The sequence below is a fragment of the Canis aureus genome, chromosome 12 (genome assembly GCF_053574225.1).
Source record: "Canis aureus isolate CA01 chromosome 12, VMU_Caureus_v.1.0, whole genome shotgun sequence".
NCBI classification, from domain to species: Eukaryota; Metazoa; Chordata; class Mammalia; order Carnivora; family Canidae; genus Canis; species Canis aureus.
In genome coordinates, this window is record NC_135622.1 from 55,749,790 (window position 1) to 55,777,552 (window position 27,763).

A 27,763-nucleotide genomic window follows, 5' to 3' on the forward strand; every position below is an offset into this window, starting at 1 on the left:
AGGTCATTGACAATGAGCTATTGAGGGCCGTGAGAGCTGTGGCAAGCAGGAGAAAACATTGAACAAAATGCCTTTCTCCTTCCTTTAATAAGACCACTGAGGTGGCGGGGGCGGGGGGGGGGTAAGAGGGAGGCGGATCCTCAGCGGCCAAGGGGAGATTGTCCTCAAAAAAATAAATAAATAAATAAAACCACAAAAAACAGCCCTAACTAGCAAAGGCCAATCAAAATCCACATCAATGGGTATAAGCACAAAAGTGCTGTTTCTCTAGTATCATGGGAATGGTTTGGTAACAAAATAGTAAGAGTGAGTAAGAGTGACTAAGCACTCAAGATGCGTTGGGTTCTTACTAGATGTTTTAGAGCCAGCTCTGGAGGGCTGATAGGCTGACCCTCCATTTGTGCTTGTTTTAGACACGAGGGTCCTGGGGCTTACGTGGTGATACAGCCTTTCCAAAGTCACACTCAGTAAAAGTACCGGAGCTGGGGGCTGGACCCACCCATCTATGACCCCCAAGCCCTTAGCACAAGGGCAGGGGTAGGACTTTGAGTTCTACTACATGTGGATTTGAACTGGGCTTCCCGTAGAGCAAGTTCCCAGCATACGGTCACTGAAAACTGAGTGAGTCATCTTGCAGGCAGGTGGCATTACTGGGCCGTTTCTAACAGGGTGGTTTAGGAGGGACAGGGCCTACGTGCTTCCTGGAGCACCCTTTGTGCCCCAAAATATTCGGGGCCAAGAAGCTCTTGACACCTTTCACAAAGGCTTTCTGGATCCTGGACACTGCCCTGATGTGAATCAGCAACTTCCAATTACGATTGCTGAATTTGGAGCTCAAATTTATATAATGATGATCATTAATGGGCTTTGCACTCCCACAGCGTTTTCCATCTTCAAAGTGCTCTGTGAACATTAACTAATTAATCTGGGCTACAAATTGTGCCAAGGCCCAGAGGGCTTGCACTGCTCAGATCTGGGATGGTCTCCGTTGATGGCAGTGATTATAGAAAGCACTGAGCTCTCTTTGACCCGGTGCCCAGCGGTGGAGCATGTCCCCACAGTGCCATCAGATCCACCGCAGACACTGTCCAGTCCTGCTCCTACGGGCTCGGTCTGGTCTGCACTTGGGGCTACAAAGAAGAGGAAGCCAGAGGCCTTACAGCAGCAGGTGGCATGCTGGGAGCCAGCGAAGGCAGTGCTTACAATAAACACCAGGGCTTCATGCAGATTTATTCCTTCAAATGGGTCACATTCAAACATCCATTTCACAAATGAAGAAACAGGCTCTGGAGGGGTAAGGTGACCAATTCAAGGGCAGCCCTGCTATGGGGCAGAGACTGATTTTCTAAATCTACAGCAATGCATTTTGCCTAGTAAAATAGCAAATTATTTATGTAACCCACAACTTGACAAACAAGTGAGGAGTGAAAAGTAGAAAGGATTGATGCTGGAGAAATTCAGGAGAAAGAGATGAAATTTATTTTCTGTAGATGAGGAAGATTTGCTTGGAGATCAAATTTGCCTACGTAGGGTTCGGAACACCTGGGTGGCTCAGTGGTTGAGCGTCTGCCTTTGGCTCAGGGTGTGATCCCCGAGTCCCAGGATCGAGTCCTGCATCAGGCTCCCTGCATGGAGCCCGCTTCTCCCTCTGCCTGTGTCTCTGCCTCTCTCTGTGTGTCTTTCATGAATAAATAAATGAAATATTAAAAAAAAAAGAATTTGCCTAGGGTCTTGCTTACTTATTTGTTTTGACAAATTTATTAAGATTTTCTCAGGAATGGATGTTGGATTGTGTCAAACAGTTCTTCTGCATCTCTTGACGTATGATGTTTTTTAGTCTGTTAATAAGTGAGTGCTCCAAAGTCCGCATGTTGAAATCTTAATGCCCAATGTGGTGGTGTTGGGTGAGGCCTTTCGAGATGATCAGGTCGTGAGGGTGGGCCCCCCTCCATGGGATTAGTGCTCTTCTAGAAGTGCTTGCTTCCTCTCTCTGCTTTCCACAATGTGAGGATACAAGCAGGAAAGGTGAAGATATGATGTTGAGGATACATCATTGAGGATACAAGATCTGGAAGCCAGGAAGAGGGCTCTCAAGAGACACAGGACCTGCTGGGACCTTGACCTTAGACATCCCAAACTTCAGAACTGTGTGAAATAAAGATTTGTTGCTTAAGCCAACCAGTCAGTCGTGTTTTTGTTATAGCCACCAAAACTCACTAAGATGGTGAGTTACATTGATTTTCAAATGTGAAACCCACCCAGAATTCCTGGTATTATGCCAAATGTGCTATATTCCATTAGATAAAATTTTGTTAAGAATTTTGCACCAGTACTAGGGCATCTGGGTGGCTCAGTCAGTTAAGCATCATGATCTTGGGGTCCTGGGATCAAACCCTGATGAGAAGGAAGTCTGCTTCTTCTTCTCCCTCTGCTCCCTGGCTCCTCACCCCCTGTTCACACACAAGCACTCGCACTCTCTCTCTCAAATGAATAAATAAAATATATTTTTTAAAAGAATGATTTTGCACCAATGTTTATATGGTCTTAGTCTTCCCTTGCAAGACCTTTGCCTGATTTTGATATCAGGGTAATGTCAGCCTCTTAGAAGGAGTTGGAAATTATTCTTTTTTTTCCCCCAATTTTCTTGAATCCTTTTTGGTTGAATTATTATTAATTTTTTCTGTAAAAGTTGGTAAAATTCACTCAGGAAACTATATGGAACTGGAGGGAATTTTGTGGGACTGTTATTCACTATAAATAAATTTCTCTAATAATGGAGCTATTTGAGTTTTCCATTTTTTCTTAACACTCTTGGTAATTTATAGGGTTTTTTGGAAATTGTTCATTTCATCCAACTTGTTAAATTTATTTCAATAAGGTTTTTCATACTATTCTCTTTTTATCCTTTAAATACAGGTGGCATGCTTTAACCTTTAATGTCATTGACAAATGAGGCTGTTTTTTAGAGAAAAAAGTAATGAGAAACTTCTTGGTTTGGACAAATACTCTGAATAACATATTGGAGATTACTGTGATTTTTTTTCAGTATCTGTCTCTTTCAGTAAGCTCATCACTCCCCTAGGAAAAAGTTTTTAAAAATGAATCAAACTTATAAGATCCATGCTGGACTAAATTCAATGAAATGTCTGCCACTTCTCATCTGTTTTGTAATTAATTAATTTATTTATTAATTTATAAGGTTGCATTCATTTGAGAGAGAGAGCAAAAGTACGAGTGGGGCAAGGGGCAGAGGGAGAAGCCTGCTCTCCCAGAAGCAGGGAGCCCAATGTAGAGCTTGATCCCGGAACTCCAGAATCATGACCTGAGCTGAAGGCGGATGCTTAACCATCTGAGCCACCCAGGTGCCCTCGCTTTTTAAATTTCAGTGTCTCTTTTGTTCCTTTGTTTGATTTTGAAGTCTGAATCTTCAGAGAATTTAAAAACTACTTATAGTAAAATATATTCTTTCTCTACACAAAAATGTAAAAAAGATACCTTTAGAGACAATTTTAAAATGTACTGATGAGAGGGGCACCCAGGTGGCTCAGTCCGTTGAGTGTCTGACTCTTGGTTTAGGCTCAAGTCATGAGTTCAAGTCAGGGTCATGAAATCCAGCCCCATGTCCGGCTCCACCCTGATTGTCTCCCTCTGTCCCTCCCCCTACTCTAGCACACACACATTTGTTTTCTCTCCCTCTCTAAAATAAAAAAATATATATAAATAAATGAATAAATGGATGAATGAATAAATAAATAAAATGTACCAATGGGAAAAATTAAAAACAAAGAGAAGAACTAAACCTTTTTCATATACTCAACTCATTGATCCTAATGGAGTTTCTTCCCAGAATCTAATTTGCTCAAACCATCTGATGCAGGAGTTGGAAATTGAATAAGGAACATGTATATCAAGTGTTTGCTTGAAGGAACTGGTCAATATTCATACTCATTACTTTGATCACATCTGCAAAACCTTGAGTTTTGTATTTGCGTCATATCAGCTTTTGTACATTTGCCAATTTGAAGCAGCCCACTGTTCCTAGCAAGTGGAGATGAGGAATGGAGCACCCTTCATCTCTGTGACAGATTGCTTGGTTAGAATTAAACAGAAACGAGCTAGAAGACAGGGTCAAGTTTGAAATCAGTGCTCTGAAATGCATTCAGTTATCATCTGTACTTCCTCCTCAACCTCAAAATCAGTGACTCGTTAGAGCTGGCTTATATCATCCGGAGGAGCCAATTGTTAAATCTTCGGAAGTTTGCTAGCTGATGGTTAAACATAGTACTTTTTAAATGTGAAATTATGTGAATTTACAATCAAATGATATTAAAAGCTAGGGTAATAATACTCAAAACTCATCACTTGCTACTTTACTACACATTATCTATGCTTTTGAGGTTGTTTACCTCTATTTTAACTCTATGTTGGAGATGCTATGTAACGTCTAGCTACTGAGACTCTCCTTCCAAATCAGGCTTCAGTGATGTCACATTGGTTGATGGAAATGAGCCCTGGGTGTCAACTTACACCATGGAATTTGGCAAGTACAGTAATACAAGTTTTCATTTGTTGATTATTTAGACTTAAGCAGATTATGGAGAAAACGTTAATGCAGATGAAACTTAAATAAGTGTGATGCCTGTAGCTGAAACACAGCGAATAAACATGGTGTGCATTATAAGTAAACATTCTTCCAGCATTTGAAAGCGATTATCCAATTCAGCAAAGAAGTTGCTCACATCATCGACAAATGAGTGAAGTTCAGACATACTTCTTCGTTGTTTCTCTTTGATTTACTTGCTAAGATAAAGCATAAACTCACATTCATGTTGGAACTGTACTCGTCTGTCCATTGAAACCATATTTTGTCTATGGATACAAGAGGTTGGCAAAAGCCAACGGAAGCATTTCGTGAGAAGCAATTGCCTATATGGAATTTATATATTTCATATATATTTTTATAGTTTATTATGATTTATAAATTGTGTACTCATTATACTTGATATCAGCAAACTTAGACTTTTTTTTTTTTTTTTCAGAGACCCAGGTGTTAAACATTCATCAGCTTACCAGGTCCAAATTTCCAATTTTTGCGGGCCAGTCTCTGTTCACAGATCTCGCCTTTTCCACATTCTCTGGTGATTTAGAGTTTTGGTGACCTTTCAGAGAAGGGAAGATTGCAAGATAAAATGAGCTGAAGTGTTTTCCTGGCAAATATTTTCTGGACTAATGCAGTTACACTGAATTATTGACTGACAAGAACTAGGGAGGCTGACCAGACCAGGTAATTCCACATAGAAGACAAGAAACCTGAATGGTGGAGCTCATTCACCCACAAATTATTGACCTTCTAATTATTGCTATGCCCTGAGCACAGCTAGAGGAAACTACCGGATTTTTGCATTCTGAGATCACAATCTGAGATTAGTTGTTTCAAAACTAGTGACCAGCATGTCTAAAACAGCGGAACGTTGGCAAGTTTTGTAATTATTAAAGATCACAGTGATTCTTGATTTATACTCATTTCATAACATTTTATTTGCACCAAGGCAGCGAAGTCATTTCTTTAAAAATTTCAAATGTGAAAAGATGTGTGTTCCTATGGATTTCAGCTGTCATTTAAAAATGTAAAACCCTGTGCCCATACATGCAGAGTGAAGCGGGGAGCTCCCAGTAACTTCAGCAAGGAGCAAGCAGGTTATGCCCCTACTGAGGCAGAGAATTCTTAAGAAGTCAAAAGAATGGGGAGAGAAAAATAGAACCTTGGGCAATTGTCTAAAATCAGAGCCTCACTTGGGAAAGTCCCTTGGCTAGTCACTCTTACTTGGTCTTACAACCATTTCTGGATGTAACCTTTAATGTCTTATAAAATTTATTTATTTATTTTTTAATTTTATTTGAGATAGACAGAGAGAGAGCATGAGGGGGTGAGGGGCAGAGGAAGAAGCAGACTCCCCACTGAGCAGGGAGCCCAAAAGGGGCTGGATCCCAGGACCCTGGGAGCCCAAAGCAGATGCTTAACCCACTGAGCCACCAGGTGCCTCCCCTTATAAAATTTAATGTAGGCTTTTCCTAGTATTAAAATCCATATGCTGAAATGGGAGGGGGCCTAGCAAAATAGGGTTTGGATGACTTTTGGTTTGGTCAATGATTGTTTTTTATATAGTTTTCTCATATACTTTTTGGAAGTTTGAGACCTAGTTTAACATCTTCCAGTGGTCATTCTACCTCTTACTACATATATGATCTGGGGAGTGATTTACCCAGAGTCATAGTCTTCTCAATATTAAAAGAGAAATGAAAAAAAAAAATACCCCTCGGGATGCTGTAAAGATGTCTGGCCACAGGCTCATCATCAAGCAGATTCTTAGAAGAATTTCCTGCCTTACTTTTTTTCCTTCCTCTTTGCCTCCTGGCCTTCTTATTCAGGCTCCTTCCTTAATTTCTTTCCTCTTTCCTTCCCAAGTTCTTTGGAATATAAATTATTATGACTGTAGTAATCACTGCAAGCTTTTTCAGGTCAAGTTTCATTGTGTTCCCATTAGCAATACGTGCCTGAACTGTTAACTGACCTCTGGGAAGAAAGTCTCCTCGCTCAGCAGGAAGCCAGGGCCAGAGAGGGAGGGAGGGCTGCCTCCTGGAACTCCGCCTTCCTCTGGGATGAGGTGCAGGGAGGGCAGGAAAGCCAGAGGCAGCCACAGAGCCACGGAGGAGGTGACAGCGGCCAGCATAAACACAGTCCCGAAGAGTTCAGCAAGCAGAACTGAGAACATCTCCGTGCCCCACCTGTACGAGGCCCAAAGCACAAGACATGAATCAGATCTGCTCCCTGTCCCCAAGGAGTTCACCGGCTGGAGAAGAGAGACACACAAATAATTCTAACACCCAGGGGTTTGGAAAAACATAAAAATCTGAGCCATCTCACTGGCTCAGATATGGAGACCATGAATTTAGGAATAAAGAGTACTCAGCTATCCAGATGGGACGTCAGGCCCCAGATGATTGTGTGACCCCAGATCCAGCACATTGAACCAAGCGTATCAAGCCAAGTAAGTGATCACAGTGGCATCGGTAATAATACTCACCCGCACTCACATAGTGCTGATGGTGCAGCAAGAACTAATCCAGGAGTTTTAGACCCAGCATCACCAAGCCTCACGGCAAATTCCCTAGCTCGCCATGATTTCTACTTAGATGAGGAAATGGTTGGGAGAGGAAAAGTGAACTGTAGCATCATTTATACACCTCATTAGGGGCAAAACTGGAAATCAGCATGGAGCGTGCCTGCCTCCAGAGCCACTGTCCTCTCTGCTAGGCAACTTGGAATTCTTGTTTGTGTTCCTGTCCATGCAGATTAGGAGACTGTGGAGGATACCTGAATACTGTAGAGAGACAAGGGGAAACATTGAGCATCAGGGCACCTTGGTGGATCAGCAGTTGAGCATCTTCCTTGGGCTCAGGGTGTGATCCCAAGGTCCTGGGATCGAGTCCCGCATCGGGCTCCCTGCAGGGAGCCTGCTTCTCCCTCTTCCTGTGTCTCTGCCTCTCTCTCTCTGTGTCTCCCATGAATAAATAAATAAAATCTTTTTTTAAAAAAAGAAAAAAGACAAAAGTTGAGCATCAGAAACCCAAGCTGATGTTGGCATTTGTTTTTCCAGGTTAAATGTGGAAATCTAGCATTTAGCACTGGATGCCAAGCCCAGAGAATATTCCCCAGGCAGGTTGACTCTGTGTTCGGGGTGCATAAAAGCTGGATTCGTTAAGTCCTGCCTATTTCCCCACTATCCCCTTGCCACCCCCAAGAGATTAGTATTGTCCAAATTGTCCAAATTCCTTGCTGGAAAAGAGGTGTGGGGAGTGATGCTGAGTCTTCGAGAAATGTGCACCTTCTTCCTGGGAAAGTCATAGGGGCTGCGGGGCTGCAAGTCGATTGTTAATATCCGAAGCCTTCCCAAAGCTTGAGCTGAGAGCACACCATGTACATATTTTTAGCCTTTAATGTTTGCAGATGAGCAGGGCTCTGAAATAGAAAGGCTGACCCATTTTAGTGACATTTTCTCAAAGATCTCACAACATTGTGTTTGCCTTTCTCTCAGCGCAGATAGAGTCCGAGTATTCCCGAATTAAAGGAAACTTCCCTTTGGGGAGATCAGCAGAGAGGCAGTCGGGGCTTGGCTTCATCATATGTCATCCATATGGTCATGAGGTCCACTTGATGATCCTCATTCACCCCTCAAGTATCCAGATCCATGGAAGGTTGATTATTTGTGTGCTTTGATTCCTCCAGAGCACACATTCACCCCAGGAGAGACGAGAGTGCAGGACGGTAGACGAAGCCACAGAGAAACCTGAGGTGAGCCAAGAGGATTTCTCATGTAGCATTAGTATTTATAGACAAGGGCGAGGATTCAGGGGTGTCATCGTCCCAAGCGCACAGGCCCAGAGGAGGAAGGACAGACACTTGACAAGATCTGAATGTCCAGAGGTCCTGCACATACACACTACCCAGTTTAATTTTATGTTCCTTCAGTTTTTTTTTCTTTTTCCTGCAATGCAAAAATAGAGTGCAAATATGTGAGTATTCCTCTGTATCTCCAGGGGAGTTTTGAAGGGTAAAACTTAATCTGCCCTGAAAGAAAACAAAAACAACAGCAAGAAAACAAACCAAAGCAAACCAAAGCAAACAAAAAACCCCCACAAAAAACAAATACCCCAAACTTGAGTTTGCTCATTCGGGTTGCACCTCTGTTCAAGGCTCTGTGGGTTTGCTCACCTGCAGGTGCCATGACCCCAAGAGCCAGCCAGGCAGCAGGATGGGATGGGTGGAGTCCTCTTCTCTGCTGTGTGGACCAGGGAACTCCCCCAAGCTCCCTTGTGTGTGTGGGGGGGGGCACAATGATGGGGATTAATCTTGCCTGCCCTGAGGTCCTCACCGAGAGATCTAAGAGACACCCCCACGCCCCCACACAGGGATCTATCTGCCCGCTCTCCCAGCTTCAATTTGAATTCTCCAGTCCCTCAGTGGGATTAGCTGCTTGATTGTCAGCCCTCGGCAGGGTGGCAGTGGCAACACTGATTTTTCTCAGGTTCCCAGTGACTTTGTCCTCCAGGCCATCCAGGCCCTTATTCTCAGCCGCACCAGACTCCAAAGGCACGATGACTCTCTAACCTCACACGGCCCCGACTAGAAAGTTTATTTTCTCATCCAGGGACCAGCGTCTGAAATCCTCCCCTGTCACTGATCCATTTTTGCTTCCCTCCACTCAGTGTCTCTGTCACGTTTTCAAACTCATCAGAAGCACAGTGAATGCCAAACTGGTGCGGAAAACACTCCAGGGTGCTCTGGAGCGTCCTGACTGGTGTAGGGCAGCGTGTTCTGTTCGAGCTCCTGAGCCGGTGACACATGGTTTCTTGTCCGGATGACAAGTGAGGATTCATATTCCCATGTTAGAGCCAGAGGTGCTGTCTCGGCCAGGTTAGGGTGCTCTCCCAAGGCGGTGGCCCCAAGGAGGGGTGGAGCTGGGATTGTGAAGCGGGTTCTCCCTTTAGTTTATTTTTTCCAGTTCATCCAGAGAAGGTTGACATGTGGGGACAGCAGCAGGCCCTCCGGGGGACTGAGCTCACTTCCATCCTGCAGTAGAAGGCAGCGCAACTAGCCCCGTGGCAATGTGAGCCAGGAGTCCCCGTGGAAGGGGCTGAGTCCCCGTGGAAGCCCAAAGACCCGGGCTGGACAACAGATGGAGACGTGGGAAGTGTATGGAGGAGATCATTTTCTGGCTCAGAAAATAACATAAAATGAAATGGAGCTGTTGTAAACCACGATGTCAGGAGCTACTGTGGTTCGGGGACCACGCTTGGGCTCACTCTGTTTCCCACGATCACAGCGCTCCCGTGGACACCGGGTAACTGCAGACCACGCGGCCAGTGCCAGAGCCAGGGGAAACCCGGGAACATCACATTTGCTGTACTAGTGACTTAGGGGACCCCGACAAGCCCTCAGAAAAAGGCAGGTGATGTCAACCACTGTCCTTAGAGGGATTCGCCGGTCTGACAGCCTCGAGATTTGGAGGCACATCAGCTTCCCCCCAACACTGGGAGAGATGGCGAGGGCGGAATGCTCTGGGCAGCAAGTGAGTCTCCAAAAGGGCTTCGGTGTTAAGATAACACACCTGGGTCCAAGTCTTGGAGCTCTGCTCCTGGCTCTGCATGCTTGGGCCAGGCGATTGACCCTTCTGTGCCTCAGCGGCCCGGATCAGAGCTTCGAGCAACTAGAAGGGGCTTTTGGAATCATCTGACCCAACTTTCTTATTTTAGGTGGGCTGGGAGCTTAGCTGAGGCCCAGGGCTGCCCGGCTGCATGAACGCTGTGCCAGAGGCCAGGCTTGTGCTTCACACAGGCACAGCTTTGCTACTGCACCATGCTCACACCCACAACCACACCCACACACCCACACACACACTGCAGTGCTTCCATTCATTCTTCTGGGTAAACTGAACAAATTGGATCCAATCCTTTATAATGGCAACCTGAGCTGTGATGGTCTGAAGTCTGTTTGGGGGCTTCCTCGATGTAGCAGGACATCTGGATGTGCCCCATATTTTCTTTCTTTCTTTCTTTTTTTTTTTTTTGTATATAGTCAAACCATTATGCAACTGAAAGTGCTTTGGGTCATAAGTACCAGAAAAAGGACACTTAGAGAGGCTGAAAAATTAAAGGAACAGGTAGGATCACTATGGAGGGGAACAGGAATCCGAAGAAAGGGATAAAAGTCTTATCTGCCAAGGGCATGAACTGTTGGGCTTTAGGGAACTGAGACAGGATGCTGTGAATGTCACCCTGCAGGGACTGTCCCCAGGAGAAAGAATATGAGGGCTTCATGGGGTCAGTCTACACCCGCATCCACGGGCACTGGCTCAGCAGCAAGGGCAAGGCTGTAGCTCAGACCAGGCCCCTGGAGGCTTTGAGGCAAGCAGCACACCTCCCCAGCTCGTCCCAGGTCCTCACTGTCAGTACTGGTGCTGGCCTGGGGCTGGGGAAGCCCTTCTGGGACCGTTCACTGTTTCCACATCCGTCATACGTATGGGCCGGATGCTGAGATCCTCAGGTTCCAGGAGGTGAGGAAAGCTGAAAAGCAAGAAACACCCCCATGTGCGTGCCAAAGCAATGATCCGGTGAGAAGCCGAGAAGACCAGAACATGAATTTGTCTGCTACCCTGGAAAGCAGAGCAGAAACTTAGGAAGGGAAGGAGGTCAGGAGGGCAGAAGGAACCTGAAGAGCCACCCAAGTTAGAAACCCCTTCAATGGGCAGCCTGGGTGGCTCAGCAGTTTAGCGCCACCTTCAGCCCAGGGTGTGATCCTGGAGACCCGGAATCGAGTCCCGCTTCGGGCTCCCTGCATGGAGCCTGCTTCTCCCTCCGCCTGTGTCTCTGCCTCTCTCTCTCTCTCTCTCTGTCTCTCATGGATAAAAAAATCTTTAAAAAAAAGAAACCCCTTAAAGGTTTGAGTCCTCTTTAGAAATGGCACTGCTAAGTGTAACTGAGCTTCCTCTTGCACACCTGCAGCGATGGTAAGATCGCACCTTAAAAATATCTCCTGTTACTGCTACTCAGATGTTGACGTGGCAAGTGACTCTTAATCTAGCCTAAACTTGTCTTCCCTTCCCATTCATTCATCCTCATCTTCTCTTAGGTCACCTAGTAGATTTAATCCTTCTTCCAGAAGATTCTCTCCCCGTTTTACTACTGATAAAGAGAAGGATGTTTGCGGCCAGGGTTTTCCTTGTGCAGTCTACTAAGTGTTTGTAGCTCTCATTTTTTCACCATTACTTGAAAGAGTAAATGTTCTTAGGTAAAATAACTCCAGATCATTCAACGACTCACAGGCACATATCTCATCTCTCATTCTTTCTATCAACTTTGAGGTTACCAAAATATTTTAAAGTAAACAATTCCAAGGAAAGTTGCAAAATGATATGTAACACAGAAGAAAAAGAAGATTGAAGCCCTAATAAAGCATAATAAGCAAGACTCCAACCACACACTCCTTTATTCCATAGTCCTAGCATAAAAGAAGTATCACCAGCCTAATAAAGATATTTTGCAACCAGTGCCACAACCACATTCTCAGCTTTGCTTATTTTATTAGATGTCACTTATTGAAGACAAGAAAGCGAATTTCTTCCTGAGCAAAAATTAGATCTAATAGCGCACGATTCTAATTTCTCCTGCCACCCATCCTCCTCTCCCCCCAAAAAAGATATTTTTAAACCTGGAAAAAAGTGCCAAAGACAAAGAAACAGATTTTTTTCTTAATCTAAAAACATTTCTGTTTTGCAGAAACCATGATTATTCCCCAATTTAAATGAATATAATAGTCCTTAATACATTATAAATCATTCCTTTTGGTGCTAATAACAGTCTTCATAATACAAAATAGGTCTGAATAAGATTATCTTAAAATTGAGAGGTTGCTAACTTATTAAAGAAAAACAATCTTTTATTTGATTGTTTATTCTATTTTTATGCACTTCAACTTCCGCTGAGTAATACTGAATAAACTAACCATTCAGAAATAATTTTCCTGGAACACTGACAAATGTATTCTTTTTACATTTAACCCAAAACTCACATTTCCAGTTTCGTGCTTTGCTGTGTGCTTTCTCCGATTTCTGCTTCCTTCTGAATTCTCTGAGGGTCTTGAGCTCCCCTCTTCCCATCCATCCCCAACTTGGCCATTTCAGGAGGGAGCATTCTGACCTGAAGCACTCAAAAGCACATTCTGAAATCTCAGATATATTTCATGATTAATAACTTCTCTCTGGGCTTTTTTTTTAGTACCTGAAAGTCATGAGGAGTAAGGGTAAGAATGACTTCTTTTAAGACTTTTCAGAGTGCCTGTCCCATAAGACATTGTTTAATAAATACTCATTTAAAAGAGCCATGCAGGGACGTCTGGGTGGCTCATTGGTTGAGTGTCTACCTTCAGCTCAGGCGTGATCCCAGGGTCCTGGGATCGAGTCCTGCATCGGGCTCCCTGCATGGAGCCTGCTTCTCCCTCTACCTGTGTCTCTGCCTCTATCTCTGTGTCTCTCATGAATAAATAAATAAAATATTAAAAAATAAAATAAAAGAGCCACGCAACAGAGAGTGGAAGCGTTGTGACATCATCCCACAGAACTGAGCATCCATCAGGTAGTACTTCTGCTCTTTTCAAGGGATATCTTATACCCACCATAGCTGTTTCTTGAGGCCCATCTAAGGAAAAAACCAAGTCTATTTTGATATCTTGCTGAAGAACGTTCTTGTATAGACCAACAAAAGCTCTGGTTAAACGTTAGCTAGGACATCAGTTATAGAAGTTCCAAGAAACCCAACACAAAATAATTTATTGGTAGATAAATGTTTTTGAAAGATTTATTTGCTTATTTGAGAGAGAGTGGGAACTAACACGGGCAGGGGGAGGGTAGAGGGGAGGGAGAGAGAATGAATCTCAAGAAGACTCCCCAAAGAGCACAGAGGTCCATGTAGGCTCAATTTTAGGACCCTGAGATCATGACCTGAGCCAAAATCAAGAGTCTGATGCTCAACCGACTGAGCCACTCAGGCACCCTTATTGCTAGATTAATTTTGTTGCTTTTACGTACAATGTGAATTTCAAAGTAGGTTTTATTTGGGACTGTTTTATCGATCAGTGTTCCAAAAATTGAATATATTTTGGAATTTCTTGATTTTAAAAATCTTTTTTTATAAAAAAAAAGCAAAGAAGATTACGTTGCTGTCTGCTGATAAGCTCTTTGATGTGATATTTTATAGTTCAAGCTAATGACCCTGTATTTCTGTAGTAAAACAGTCACTGATTTAAAAAAAAAAAAAGGTAAGAATGATTTCTTTGATTTGTAAATTAGTAACTGTCACTCCAGGGAGGCAGAGCCTGACAGATTTACACATATGGAGAGTGTTCATTATCCCAAGGATGACAGGACAAGAGATCTTCTGGTGATCTGTGGGTAATAGATTTCTAAAATAATACCACAAAGAATACATCATGATGAAATAATGCACTGTACCCATGAATGAAAACAGATGTTATATATAACATTTTTTCAAACGCACATGCAAAAATTTTTACACTGGTCTTGCAGACGTCCCACAGCTGTTACCAAAGGGTTAATGCAAATAGCAAGAGATTGTCTTCTTTGGTGGAATACAAATAACATAAACCACATGACTTTTCTCATATTGAAATTCTCGTTACTTGAATAGCATTGTCTATTTTCAGGTTACTATTCGTGTTGCGACTATTTCAAGTTATGCCCCAAGCATGTTAAGGGGAAGAAGCGATAACAACATAAAGTCAACAACACTAAATAAAAGTCCTTGGATTATGTGGTAAGGAATATACATACATATATGTCCGGGTGTTTCTCATATGAGAAACCCATCTTCAACATCTGCTCAGCATTTAATGTCAGATATCGTTCATAAACTATGAGATAGTCTGTTGCCTTAAAACCTCCAGTCTCCAAATTCCATTTTCCTGGGACAGAAATGTCAGTTTGTAATTATCAGTTTCCTACGCCCCTTATAGAATGAAGATATGAAAGCCAGAAGGTGGGGAAGCAGTTGAGGGAGCCTTGCCTAGCAACTCATGGAGGCCTACCCGGAAGACCACCGGAGAGCACATGGCATGGGCTCACAGGCAATCTCTTAGAGGAGAAGCATTATTGGGCCTCAAAGTCAAGGTGTTCCCTTGAAAATGAAGCCATTCCAAAGGGTCTTCATGCTTTCTTTGGAGAGCTCATGTTTCGCCGCAATCTGTCCTCTGTCACCTTCTCAGTGTTATCTCCCTTCCTCCTCCCGATCCCATAATCTGCACTCTGGCCACACTCAGTTGCTTGCAGATCCCAAGTTTACTTCTGCATCTGCTTTTTGTTCAGCTAGGAATGCTCCTTCCATTCCCCTGAGCCAATACCTACTTATTCTTCAGAGTTTCATATAGGTTTCACACCTTGGAGAAAGATCTTCCTGGCCCTTAAACAGAGTTCATGACCCTCCTCTTTGCTTCTACAGCAAGAATTAGAATAAACAAGGGTGGAAAGACTCAAAGCGAGTTTCCAGGCCCTGTTTTTATTGACTGCCAACCTACTAGCTTGGTTATGAAGACTGGACTGTTTGGTTTACATGTGCAGGGCAGGATTGGACTATATCCCTGTCCTACTACCAAAAAAGTACTTTCTCTGAAAGACCAGAGTTGTATGCCTTCTTCCTCAGTAATACCAAACAGATGATAAAATCTAAGCCACAGAAGTGAAAGAACCAGTAACAAGTTTATTTAGCCGCTCATGGGGTCACCAAAAATGCAGGTATAATCTGAGAACTTCCCTTCGACCGGAGCTAGACAATTTTTGTTGGCCTTGGTTGTCCTTATGGAGCTGTAGGCTGTGAATGGTTTATCTGCTTAGTCCATACCCAAACTCTTCTCCATGCTCTATTAACAGATTTTTTAGCTATATATCTGAGGTGACAGATCATTGAGAACAAATATTGCTGCCCCATTACAATCCAGTTAAGATAAACAAACATTGACTTAGCGCAATTGACACAGAGGTGAGCAAGACTCTGCCATGTTGTGGTAACTTAGTGCTTTTCAAAGTGTGTTCCCTAGACCAGCACAAGGGACATCACTTGTTAGAAATTCGGGTTCTCAGGCCTCATCCCAGAACTACGAGATCAGAATCGGCATTCTAACAGGACCTTCAGATGATTCTTATGCCCCATGAAGAGAAGGGAATGGGAGGAGTCATGAAGTTCATGAAACAGCAAATGTATGGTGGGCCAGGACAGTTCTCTTTGAACCTGTGTCTTCATCAATACTGGTCTTATCCTGCTTTCTCCATATTTACCTCGTAGTTTATTCCGACTATTGATACCAATTGTCTCTACCTCAACCTTGACCTCTTCACTGACACCTGACTAATCTGGAGAAGGTAGGTGGGTGAGACATCTTAGCAACTGAACATTTTCCCAGTAATTGACCTCTAGAAAGGTAATAAGGTGAGCACAACGATGGCAGACCAATCTTCAAGAATGCTGATACAATCAGTTTGTTGGATGGATAAATAGATACTGTTATAACATAGGCTGGTTGGCAGATACCATTCTAGCTAGCATTAAAAAATACATGGTAGACATCTTCCTTTTCTATGGAAATCGAGCTCCTCTGAGTTCCTCTGGGCTGTTTTTCTTCTGTATGCTCACTCATTCTCTCTCTCCCCTTCCATCCCTCCCCCTCCCTTCCTCCCTCTTCCTACCTCCCCCATCATCTGTGACCTGATCATTACCTTAAAACGTACAATGCATCAGTCCACCTTATACTGAGACTTTTGCCTCATGAAATGAGGCATTTCCCTTGCTAGGTGGCTTGGCCAAGTCTGCCATTTTGCAAACAAACCCTCTTTCCTCCATTTTTCTGATCTCAAGTTCAGTTTCTTCAACTTGAAATGTTTTACAAGTAAATAAAGATCTATTTTTTCAAAGCTCTTTCCAGTTTGGTGAGAAACCGTTGTAGTCCTCAGTGTGACTTTTTTCACTTAGGCAGGGTGGCAAGCACCATTGATTTTGTTTTATTGAACACTTGCTGTTGGAATGAAGGACGATAGGATTAAGTAACTTGTTTCCTGTGGTCAGCACCAGGGATTTTTGGAGGTATAATGGATCAAATAGGAGAATGGAAATGATGCAAGGCTGGACACACCCACAAGGTGGTGACAGGTCCTCGAGATAGCTGTGGCAGACATACAAAGAAAGTCCAGATGGCACCCAGGACGGCATCATTCCTGTGGGCTGGTGGTTAGAGAAGACGTCCCACAGGAAGGGATTGGAAATAATAAGCCTTTAATGACTTATTATGAGTTTATTTATAACCTGGCTGTGCTGTGGCAAAAATAGCGGTCAGATAAATCAATTTTTTATGGAAAATGTAACTAAAACAGATGATTCCTTTCCTGGAGATTGAATTTCTTCCAATAAAGACAGTGATTTTCATGTTGGAGCGTGGGGAGTCTTTCTAGATTAATGAATAAAATGTTAAGAGCAGGAAAGAACCTACTCCTGGCAAAATAGTTGGATGTAAACAGTTCATGTAACCTAAAAATTATATCCAGAGTTTTCTTCTACAAAACACAGGATCTTTTGCACTTAACTTACCCACCCCTGCAGGTCATGTTCATCCTCTGTGCTTTCCAAGAGTGGAATCTTGCCTCTTCCCCTCCTCCGTTCTCTCTCATGAATAATTTCCTCCTTGCAAGAAAACCATGCCAAAAAGCCTTCATTATTTCCATGACACTGCTTCTTCGTGTTCTATTGTAGTTTTCATTTTACCCTGGGGACTGCAACACCCAATTCCTGAACTGCTTTGTGTTTTTTAGTGTGAGTTAACACATGCTCTTCTAGAAGAAGGGAAAGCTTTGCTTCCAAATCAACAAACTAACATCAGCTGGCTCAGAAAGCCTCACAAACTCCAGATGGATTTTACCTGGGATCTGATTATGCTCCAAGACACTGGGCTTTACGCATTGGTTACAGACAAATACATTTAGGCAAAAATACAGGGGATCAATAGTTCAAGATTTGGACTCTGCTTTCAGACAGATACTGGTTCAAATCCTGGATCCATCAATTTCTAACTATAGGAATTTGATAAAGTATCTAATAATTTTAAATCATAGGACCATTCATCTGCATACGCAAATAAGGATAGAACCCACTTAAAGTGTTGTTGTGGGGATTAAATGATGATTTTTCTACAAAATAGTTGGCATTAATTGGGATTTAGAAAACATTCAATAAATGTGTGATGTTAATATCAGAGGAAGATGGCTGGATGATTAGAGATCCAATTCACCAGTTTTTACATCACACAGATTTGATTCTCAGCTTTGTGGCCTTTAATAAGTAGCTCTGAATCTCAGCTTTTTAACTTACAGAAAATGATCATAAAGAAGATGTGGTTTATGTATACAATGCAATATTACTCAGCAATTAGAAATGACAAATACCCACCATTTGCTTCAATGTGGATGGAACTGGAATGTATTATGCTGAGTGAAATAAGTCAATCAGAGAAGGACAAACATTATATGGTCTCATTCATTTGGGGAATATAAATGATAGTGAAAGGGAATAGAAGGGAAGGGAGAAGAAATGGGTAGGAAATATCAGAAAGGGAGACAGAACATGAAGACTCCTAACTCTGGGAAATGAACTATGGGTGTTGGAAGGGGGGGAGGGCGAGGGGTGGGGGTGACTGGGTGACGGGCACTGAAGGGGGCACTTGACGGGATGAGCACTGGGTGTTATTCTGTATGTTGGCAAGTTGAACACCAATAAAAAATAAATTTATTATTAAAAGAAAAAGAACTATGTGACTTTTTATGCTTGAGAGAAGCACCTATTGGTTTTACTACATAGGCTTTAAATCATGATCTCATTATGTTTTGTGATATGAGTCATCCAGCAGAGGATATGAGATGTTCTCAAAAATATATCCAAAATAAGAAAATAAAGTTAATAATTGTGGGTCATGGGCTGAAGTAAAATTTGGAGGAGAAAACAGTAAAAGTTATAGAATTACTCAATATAGAAATGCATAGTCTCTTGTCTTGTGATTAGATTTAGACCAAAATTTGACATTAGACTTCCTGGTGGCCAAAGACAAAAGAGAAGGATGATCAACTCGAGAATCTAAAGTATCTCTAAGGTAAAAATAGAGCAAATTTACAGAAGAAATTACAATTATTTGTTAGTTTGTTTTTTCCTAAATTCCAGGGTAGCTGCTTTTTTCCCTCCGTGCTTTGTTTGTTTTATTTTGCTTTCCTTTGAGTCTCATTGCTGGGTCAGCACAATGTTACATGATACTGTTGGAATTCTGTTGGTCCCTTAAGGTGAAGGGTATCATAGAGTCTCCCCAGCAGAAGTAAATTATCCTCAGAACGGAGAGGAGCTTCACTTTCCAGCTGGCGGGCAGCTGGTGTGCATGCTCGACTTTTTGATGAATGGAGTCATTACATTATCTGTCTCCTGTATTCTAGACCACCCAGCACCTTCTTGGCGTTGTCTGTGGATGAGAATAATGGCCCCTTTGTTAGACTCGCCAAGGCAGTGCTTCTGCAATGTGACCCACTGAAGAACTGTTTCTGGGCTGAGCAATTTCCTCTCTGAGAGTGTGGCCTTTTTTGAGCATGGGAGTGCTGTCTGGAGACTAGAAACATACCCTACTCTCCAAAGGCACTGTGAGAGTTTAGATCCCTACACCACCTCTACCATCACCACACCATTAACCACTACCACTTCCTCCACCACCCCACAGCCACCAGGACCACCCCCCTTCATCATCACCATCATTGTCACTTATTGAGAACATTCTGTATACCAGATAAATTATATATTATTTCAGTTAATTTGACCAACAAGTCTAAAAGGTGTAGTACTGATTTTATATAAAAACCCTAAGTAAAATAATCTAACTCACATAGCAAGAGAGTGGCTGAAGTGGGAACTCTATGCCATTTCCAAAGTCTATGGTTATCCTAGTATATAATAATAATCCCATAGAAAAGTATGGCTGAAGGGACCTTAGAAATATGGTATCTCAATCTTTTTACTCATGAATTCAATAAACATTTATTATGTATCTCTAATGAATCAAATACCAATCTGAGCGATGGAGTGAACAAGACATAGAAAGTCCTGTCTTTGGAAACTTCTAGAGTCAGAGACAGACTATAAATAATTCATTTGGTTTGAGGTCAGTTAAAAAATTATGTTTTTTTAAAAATTTTGTTTTACAGTTCAGGACTTTCTGTAGCAGAGTCAGTCAGTCTCAGACCACAGATTACTATTATAAGGAATAGATGTCCTGAGAAACCTATTCCATTCTATTGCTACATTATAAAAAATATCAGTGGAGTTGCTAATTTCAAATGATTCTTTAAAAATATATTTGTGTCTCCTATTTTTTTTTTCTCCAAAACTTAACTAAAATTTTTTTTAGTAACATTTCATTAAACAGTCTAGGACGGCAGAGACTGGTAAAAAACATGGTCTTTACCTGTTCTCTTTTCAGCTCACAGTTAAGATAGGAAGTTGTTCAAGTAAGTTTACTGTGTAAATCCATGGGGCAAAGGTAAAAGCTTCCTTGGAGTAATTTGGAATCCCTCCTTGTTGATTCTTGTAAACAGCAGTAAACTGGCGATGATAAATGGTTTGTTTTTAATAGTGGCAGGATTCTTTGATTTGCTACACACAAAAAAATGGCAATTTGTGAGTTTCAGATGAATTGTGGCAGGGAATGTGATTTTTTTTTTTTTTTTTTGAATTTTGGTTTTGTGGTATTTCCTGTTCTACTTACCATACCATTATTTGGGTAGTGGTAATTTGTAACTTAGACCTGTTTCATCTAATTATAGTTTTTTTTTTTTCTCCAACCAAAATTTACCTATAGAAAAATGAAACTCTTTATAAATGCTTGAAAAGGTTAATTGGACCAAAATGTTATTCCTAGTATGATACATAAAGATATCATGAAGTTTTTCCCAGCATTGAAGCCTTTATGTATTTGCTATTAAACTTGGACCAATCTTTGGATATAGCTCATAGACTTTAATTTTTTTTTCTCTGTCCAATTGCTAGTTGACAATCCCTATTTTCCTTTTGCCTAAAAGATAATTGTGATTCCTTCTCTATCATTTTCAAGTTCAATTTCTTGAGGGAACACAGGAGCTTGAAAGCACTTGTGAAGTCATCTTTGTGCAGACTTACTCGAGGGTTTCTGTTTCCTTTTATCTGGTGTAAACTTTTAGACTTGTCTTTCTCATGTCTAATTCAACGTTTTTTAAAATTCATTCACACTTTCAGAGACTCTCCAAAACATTCAAACTCACGGCAACAAGCTCTCTATTTTGCATTCACTGGTTTAAAAAGGACTTAATTAAATTAAATAATTGACATGGCAAATAAACTGGCATAAACAAGTCTGGGAACAAACACAGCTAAATGGGTAGGCATCAATTTGACTGGGGAAGAGAAAAGAAACATCCTGGTAGAGTGTGCCAAGAGCAATAGTTAATCTGGCGAGTCGGTTAAGGGGAAGTTAAGAGAGCTTCTATTGTATCATCAACGATGGAAGTATTGGTAAGTGATACACAATTTTTAGAAGCCGAACTTTTGATTGAGCTTTTGAAATGTTAATGAGTTTGGATGTCACCAGTGTATTTAGTGGCCATTTATATTTTCTTCTTTTGTAAATGGTCTACTCAAATCCTTCATCCATCTTAACTGCAATGTTAATTTCCTTTTTTCTTATCACTCTATAAAAGGTTTGCACATGATGTCAGATGTTGCAACTGTATTTTAATTTTTGTTTTTTACTCTAACCTCAATTATAGTGTTTTTGTGTTATTCAGCGGTCTGAAATGTTAGTATACTCAGATCTACCAAACTTGTTTTTATACTTTTTGAGTTTGAGGTAGAATTTAGAAACGTCTTCCAAACCCTGTTATAAAAATATTCATCCCCCCAAAAAATTCATCAAATTTTTTCTAGTGAGTTTATGATTTTTTAAATGAACTTAATTAAAATTTGAATTTATTACATACATTACAATGAGTTGAGAACAAAGGTCTGTTCCTCTTCCAAATCCTCCTCAAGGTTAGTTGTCCTGAAGGTATTTCCTGATTATCGATGTGTATACCACCATTATGACCCGTTCAACCCCATAACATGTGTAGCTTTCAGGATTCCTTACTCAGTTTCATTGAGTTGTTGGTGAACTCCCAAGTCAACAACCAAAATTAGTTCATTGCAATGGTGTTCTGTTAGGTTTAAAGATTTGGTGGGGCATCTTCTATCATTTTCCTTACATTTCCAAAAACGTGTTAAGCATTTTAATCGGTGTATTCTTCCAGAATAATTTAAAAGAAAATTTCTATTTCATTAAAATTCTTATTTCCATTAGGTTGAATATAAAAATTAGTTTAGAGAGAATGAGCAGCTTTACAATGTTGAGATTGCAAGAACCATGTTTTCAAATTTTCTGTACATCTATCTGAAAAGGTTGACATTTTTGTTCATATAGACTACAAATACTTGTATTTAAGCTAATATCTAGTTGTGTCATGTTTCAATGTTACTGTAACTGTGGTCATTTACCACATCATTATCATTGCTAAGATTAAACTTATAAATTTGTAGGTATTTTGTTACCAACAAACTTACAACAACCAAAGCTTTATAAAACATGTTCAGTTGCTCCTCTTCAATTTTTAAGTTGAAGATTTTTATATCTTCCATTGGAAAATAATGACAAATTTGCCTGCTACTTCTTGATATTCACAACTCTCAATTTTGTCTATTCAATGATTTATTTTGTAGTTGCTTCAGCCTTGAAAATGGCAGAGAAAGGGAAGGAAAGATAAATAAACAATAATCAAAGGTAACAGGCAGACATGAAGACCAGCCCCTGGAGATCCACTGGATATCTTCTTAACCAAGATCTGGAAGAGATTACAGGGCAGCCCCAGTGGCCCAGCGGTTTAGCGCCACCTTCAGCCCAGGGCGTGATCCTGGAGACCCGGGATCGAGTCCCACGTCAGGCTCCCTGCATGGAGCCTGCTTCTCTCTCTCTGTCTCTGCCTCTCTCTCTCTCTCTCTCTCTCTCTCTCTCTCTGCCTCTCGTGAATAAATAAAAAATAAATAAAATCTTAAAAAAAAAAGAGATCACAGAAGAAATTAGAAAAAAATTCTAAAGATAATATATATTATGTATGTGTGTGAGTATACATTTCTTGAAATAAAAGAAGACTCAAATCCTCCCCACCCACTCCTATCTCTATACTCTTAGAATACTTCTCCACCTCATTGACTTTAAGGTTGCCTGTAGGACTTGCTCTGACCCTTAAGAACATAGGTTATTCCAAGCCAAGGTCTGAAGAAGCATCACATGTCAGTCACCATTTTGAACTTCTAACCTCCTTTCTAAGAAAGACATGCTCCAGGTACTGAGGTTATTTTAGCCTGGATTCCAGGCCACGTGTCCTGCTCAGGGCTGGGAGGTAAGCCTGAGCCAGCAGCGGTCAACTGACCCATAGAAAAGCCACAAACCAATGGTCTGATCAGATAGTGAGAATTAATGTTTTTATTTTTGCAAGACATTGTTGGATTTTACTATACCATCTATAATATACTAATATTCATGGTATTGAAGGGGGGGGAAGCAGATCAAGGCATACTTTGATCAAATTAGTAAACTTCAAGGATAAAGAAGCATACCACAAATCAAGTTTCTAGACTGAGATTACTAAAAAAGGAGATTAAATTCTTCTGATCCAGACATTGCTTCAGCAATATTAGAAACTAGCATACAATTAAGAAAAAAATTCTACAGAGATTTGAAAGGAAATTTGTATGACCCAATTCTTTTCTATCTCCAGCAAAGTCACCGTGCTAAAGACAACAACAATGAAATGATTCTCATGATAAAAGATCTTAAAAACCAGAACATCTGTGATCTTGAAAAATGTGCTTGAAATAAGAATCAAAATAAAGATGTCATAAGTGAGGAATTTATGGTTTATGAAGAGAGGTAGGGAATATGGAATCAATTTAAACATGGTATCATGTCAGAATAGATAATTTCAAATGAAAGACTACTTAATATAAAATAATGGTTTTAAAACTATTATTGTTGAGGTTCACATTCCCTAGTTCCAGTTAATTATAAAGTTTTAATCTCTCTTCCTTCTTTCTGTCTTTCTGTCTTATTTTTTATTTAATTTTGTCATTTTATGATTTCCAATGAGAACATTTAGGAAATACTTACTTCCCCAAATCAACTGAATAATATTAATAATACTTTCCTAGTTTGGTGTTGGTATGCTTCACCATTACCCTTTACATACAGAAAGGATTTTTAATTTTCAAAGTGTTTAATTGCTCTCTAATTTTATAACTGGAAACCATTATCTAATCTCTGAGTTTCCATGTTTGGCATCTAAATACATGGATAGACATTACAGCATGCAATGTTTCAGTGAAAACTGAATGATAAAATATATGTGGAAGTACTTACAATGGAGAAGAAACTCAACAATACATTAGGTATCTGATCATATAATTGGGCATGTCCAACACCCTCCCAAATGTATAAAAACACCCACTAAATATTTGCATGACTCACCAGGTTATAATTTCTTAGAGAACTGGGGCTCATCTTTTTTATCTTTCCATGTTTGTCTCTTGTACATTGTCCAGGCTATCACCACCCCTCTGAGGACCTGTGTTGGATGCAGGTGGGAAGGGATTTAAAAGGCACCCCCACACTCCCTCAAGAACAGAGCTTGCTTAACAAAATCTATTTCTCATCTACATTTGTTTCACATTAGCCTTTTGCCAAGGCGATTCGACTTTTGATCACTGGGGACACAGAAGGTCCAATCTTTCTTGCTGTTTTAGGAAGAGCAGAGCTTTTCTTGGCTATCTATATAAACACATTCAGAACATTTAGTATGTGGCTGACACTATGCTAGACATGTTCATGATGAGTATCTCATTTAATTTTCACTCAATTTTAAGATGAATATTATCCATCTTAAAAATGGCAGAGAGAAATGAAATTTTAGACATTTTTCAGATGACAAAGTTTTAGACATATTGAGTGGTTGACCTACAGCTAATAAATGTCAGAGTACAGGTTTTGAACCCGTCTTTCCGACTCAACATCTAGTTCTCATTCCAGATATTCCACTGTCTAACAAAGAATATCTAAGGAGAACATAGCTTTATGTTTCCCTTTCTCCCTTCTGTCCTTTCTCCAAATATTGCTCATATAGTGCAATGGAATTCTAAGGATATTGAAATAAATTCATTTCTTTTGGAATTCCTTTCCTTTGGAGTCATTCCCAGTTCTTGTGTGAACCATGGTTCAACTTCTACATCCTCTCTTTGACCTCAGCATCCTCTCAGATCCCTTTTCCAAGAATCCTCTCTCATCTCATCTGATTGATCACCTGGTTTGCCTTAAGACAGAAAACAACAGATTCTAACCATCCCGTCATCATCTCTGGTAAAATCCTGCAACTCTCCATGTAGTTAGCCTTGCTTATCTTATTCAAACACGTGTATCTAGGAAAGTAACGGATTCTCCAGTTTTTCTTTAATACATAGAGTATTCAGAAGACTAAATGAAGTAATCATGCTTATTTTTATTCATTTGATGATCCATTCATTTATTTACTAAGTGTTCACTTTGCACACAAGGATTCTGCCAGACGTAGAGTACTCACATGTGAATAAGTTATATTCTCTGTACATAAGGACACCAAAATCCTATAGGAAGCAAATAAGTAAGCATTATTAAATAACGTGGTAAATTATCTAAGAGGTAGATAGAGTATAGCAGTGTAAGGAGTGTAGATTTTGAGAGAAGTTAACCTGCATTTGAAACCTGGCTTTCACATTTACTCGGGTGGATGTTCTCACGCAGGACTCTTAGTCTTGAGTTCTACTTTTCTTATCTGTAAAACTGAGATGATATCTATCCATATAGTCATTATGAAGATTAAATGAAAGCATAGAGTACATGCCCCTCCCCCCAAAAAATGAACCTAATAAATGCCACACCCTAGGCCATGAGAGTAAAAATTCACATCCATTATGGGATTAAATTACACAATATTTGAACTAACATTGCTTACGTTTTGTGTTTGATCCAGTAAGACCTGAAAAAACTAAAAATATTAGTAATTAAGGAAATGGAGGGGATGGGACAGGAAGGGAGGAGATTTGTAGGACTTCCCTTGACTGCTCAACTAGTTCATCGAATTATTCACAAACTCGTTCTGCCATCACTGTTAAAATTATTTTAAAATGATTTAAAATTATTTTTGCATCACAGCACTAAAGCGGAGCTATGTGAGAGAAATACGAATTCACATGGTGGAGGAAGTGCTGTAGGGATAGAGTCTAGCATACACTGGGCCACCTTTAGAAAAAGCAACTTGTATGACATCTAAATAATTCAAATAAATGTGCTTTCATCTCTGGTCATAAAACACGCTGTAGAAAGAATTCAAGTGTCTAGTAAAGTTTGATAGAGACCTTGAGACTTTACTAGTCCTCCCTATCTCTGGGAATGTCCACACCTTAGCCTGAGTTCCCCACCTCTCTGGATAAGAAGGATCCTGGGAATTCCTTTCTCTTCTGCTTTGCTTGGAAGGAGGGTTGGTGGGATCTGGGTGCCATTTTCACCACCAACTCACACTGTCTTAAACTTTAAAGAGAAAACAGAAGAGAGGAGTTAGCTGCTTGATTTGAAATATGCACTCTAGTCTAACGGTTTTGTTTTGTTTTTTTTCTGTTGCTGTTTTATTTGTTTTGTTTTTTAAAGGGGTTACAAAGTGATCATCATAGGACCTCATAGAACCTCCTTCCTCATTTTGCCCCCCACAGAGTTAATTGGGGCTTCTTGTGGTCAACTCCAATTAAGAACTCTCTGGATTTGCATAGGATGCTTCAGCGCTCCTGACAGTGACTCAGGGAAAGCACCCAATGAAATGTCAGAAAGTGGCTCTGCTGAGGAAAGGCTCAAAATGCCCAGTACATTCCACCAACTCAGAGACTCCAATGTCCCTGCCTGTTTCCACAAGTGGGATTGTGCTTGCCCCTTTGTTTGGCTGTAACCTCTTCCCCTTTATAAATAAGGGATGAATCAGGACATAGTTTCCTGCATGTGGAGTTGAAAAATGTTGCTGGGGCCTCTCTCTCATAAGAAATGGACCCTGGGCTCCAGCCTTCTGGGATTGACTCTGTGTTTTGCTTATAATGAATGATGCCTATTTTGTGTTCTTTTAATAAGCCCCAGTGTATGTATGACTCCCTGGGTTTAAACCCTTGCTTTCTACTTGCATGACTGTGGCCAACTTAATTAACCTCTCTGAGCTTCGGGGCTTGTCAGAGTTAAATGAGTTTACTCGTGTAAAATTCTTAACCTAGCACCTGACATCTACTCAGTCAGGTTGGCCTCGATGTTGTAATTAGTGCTGTACCAAATATAATGAAGGTTTTTTAGCTTTTTAGTCTCACTGGTCCTGTCCAAGCACTAATCTGAATCAATGATCCCATGCTTTTCTCTCCCGATCCTTTCTCAGTCCCAATATCTAGCTTCTGCTGCTATCATTTCCCTCCCATCCCATTCTTGCCCACCTCCTAGTACCTAATGCCCAGCATCACTGCTCTGATGTCACAATTCAAGCCCAAGTCTGACTTATGGTTCAGCTGGTCCTTGGTCATGTTGCATATCTTTTTTTGTCTTGTCCAGGGTGCTTTAACTATTTCCATGCCATGAACTTCCTTTAGCAGTGTGGTGGAATCTTTGAATCCATTCTTGGAATATTTTAAAAGGGGAAAAAAAAAAAACAGACAAGGATTTTAAAGGAAATCGGTTATGTTGGAATACATGTATTCATATTAAAATAAATGTATGATATGGTTAATATTTGTTTCTTTAACATACTACATTTTAAAAATCTTTTTTTTTATTTAAAAAATTTTATTTATTTTTTATGAGACACACACACATACAGAGAGAGAGAGAGAGGCAGAGACACAGGCAGAGGGCAAAGCAAGCTCCATGCGGGGAGCCTGACATGTGACTTGATCCCCGGTCTCCAGGATCGTGCCCTGGGCTGAAGGCAGTGCTAAACCGCTGAGT

General features: G+C 40.8%; 1 long non-coding RNA gene across 1 annotated transcript; it reads right to left on the reverse strand.

The window, feature by feature from the left end:
- Positions 1 to 1,405: 1,405 nt before the first annotated feature.
- On the reverse strand, positions 1,406 to 17,301 carry LOC144281225 (uncharacterized). The gene is made up of 4 exons (XR_013349741.1): positions 17,206 to 17,301; positions 6,573 to 6,786; positions 5,071 to 5,159; positions 1,406 to 2,145 (listed from the first exon to the last, which is right to left on the reverse strand). It is a non-coding gene; the product is annotated as an uncharacterized LOC144281225 (long non-coding RNA).
- Between the last annotated feature and the right edge of the window lie 10,462 nt (positions 17,302 to 27,763).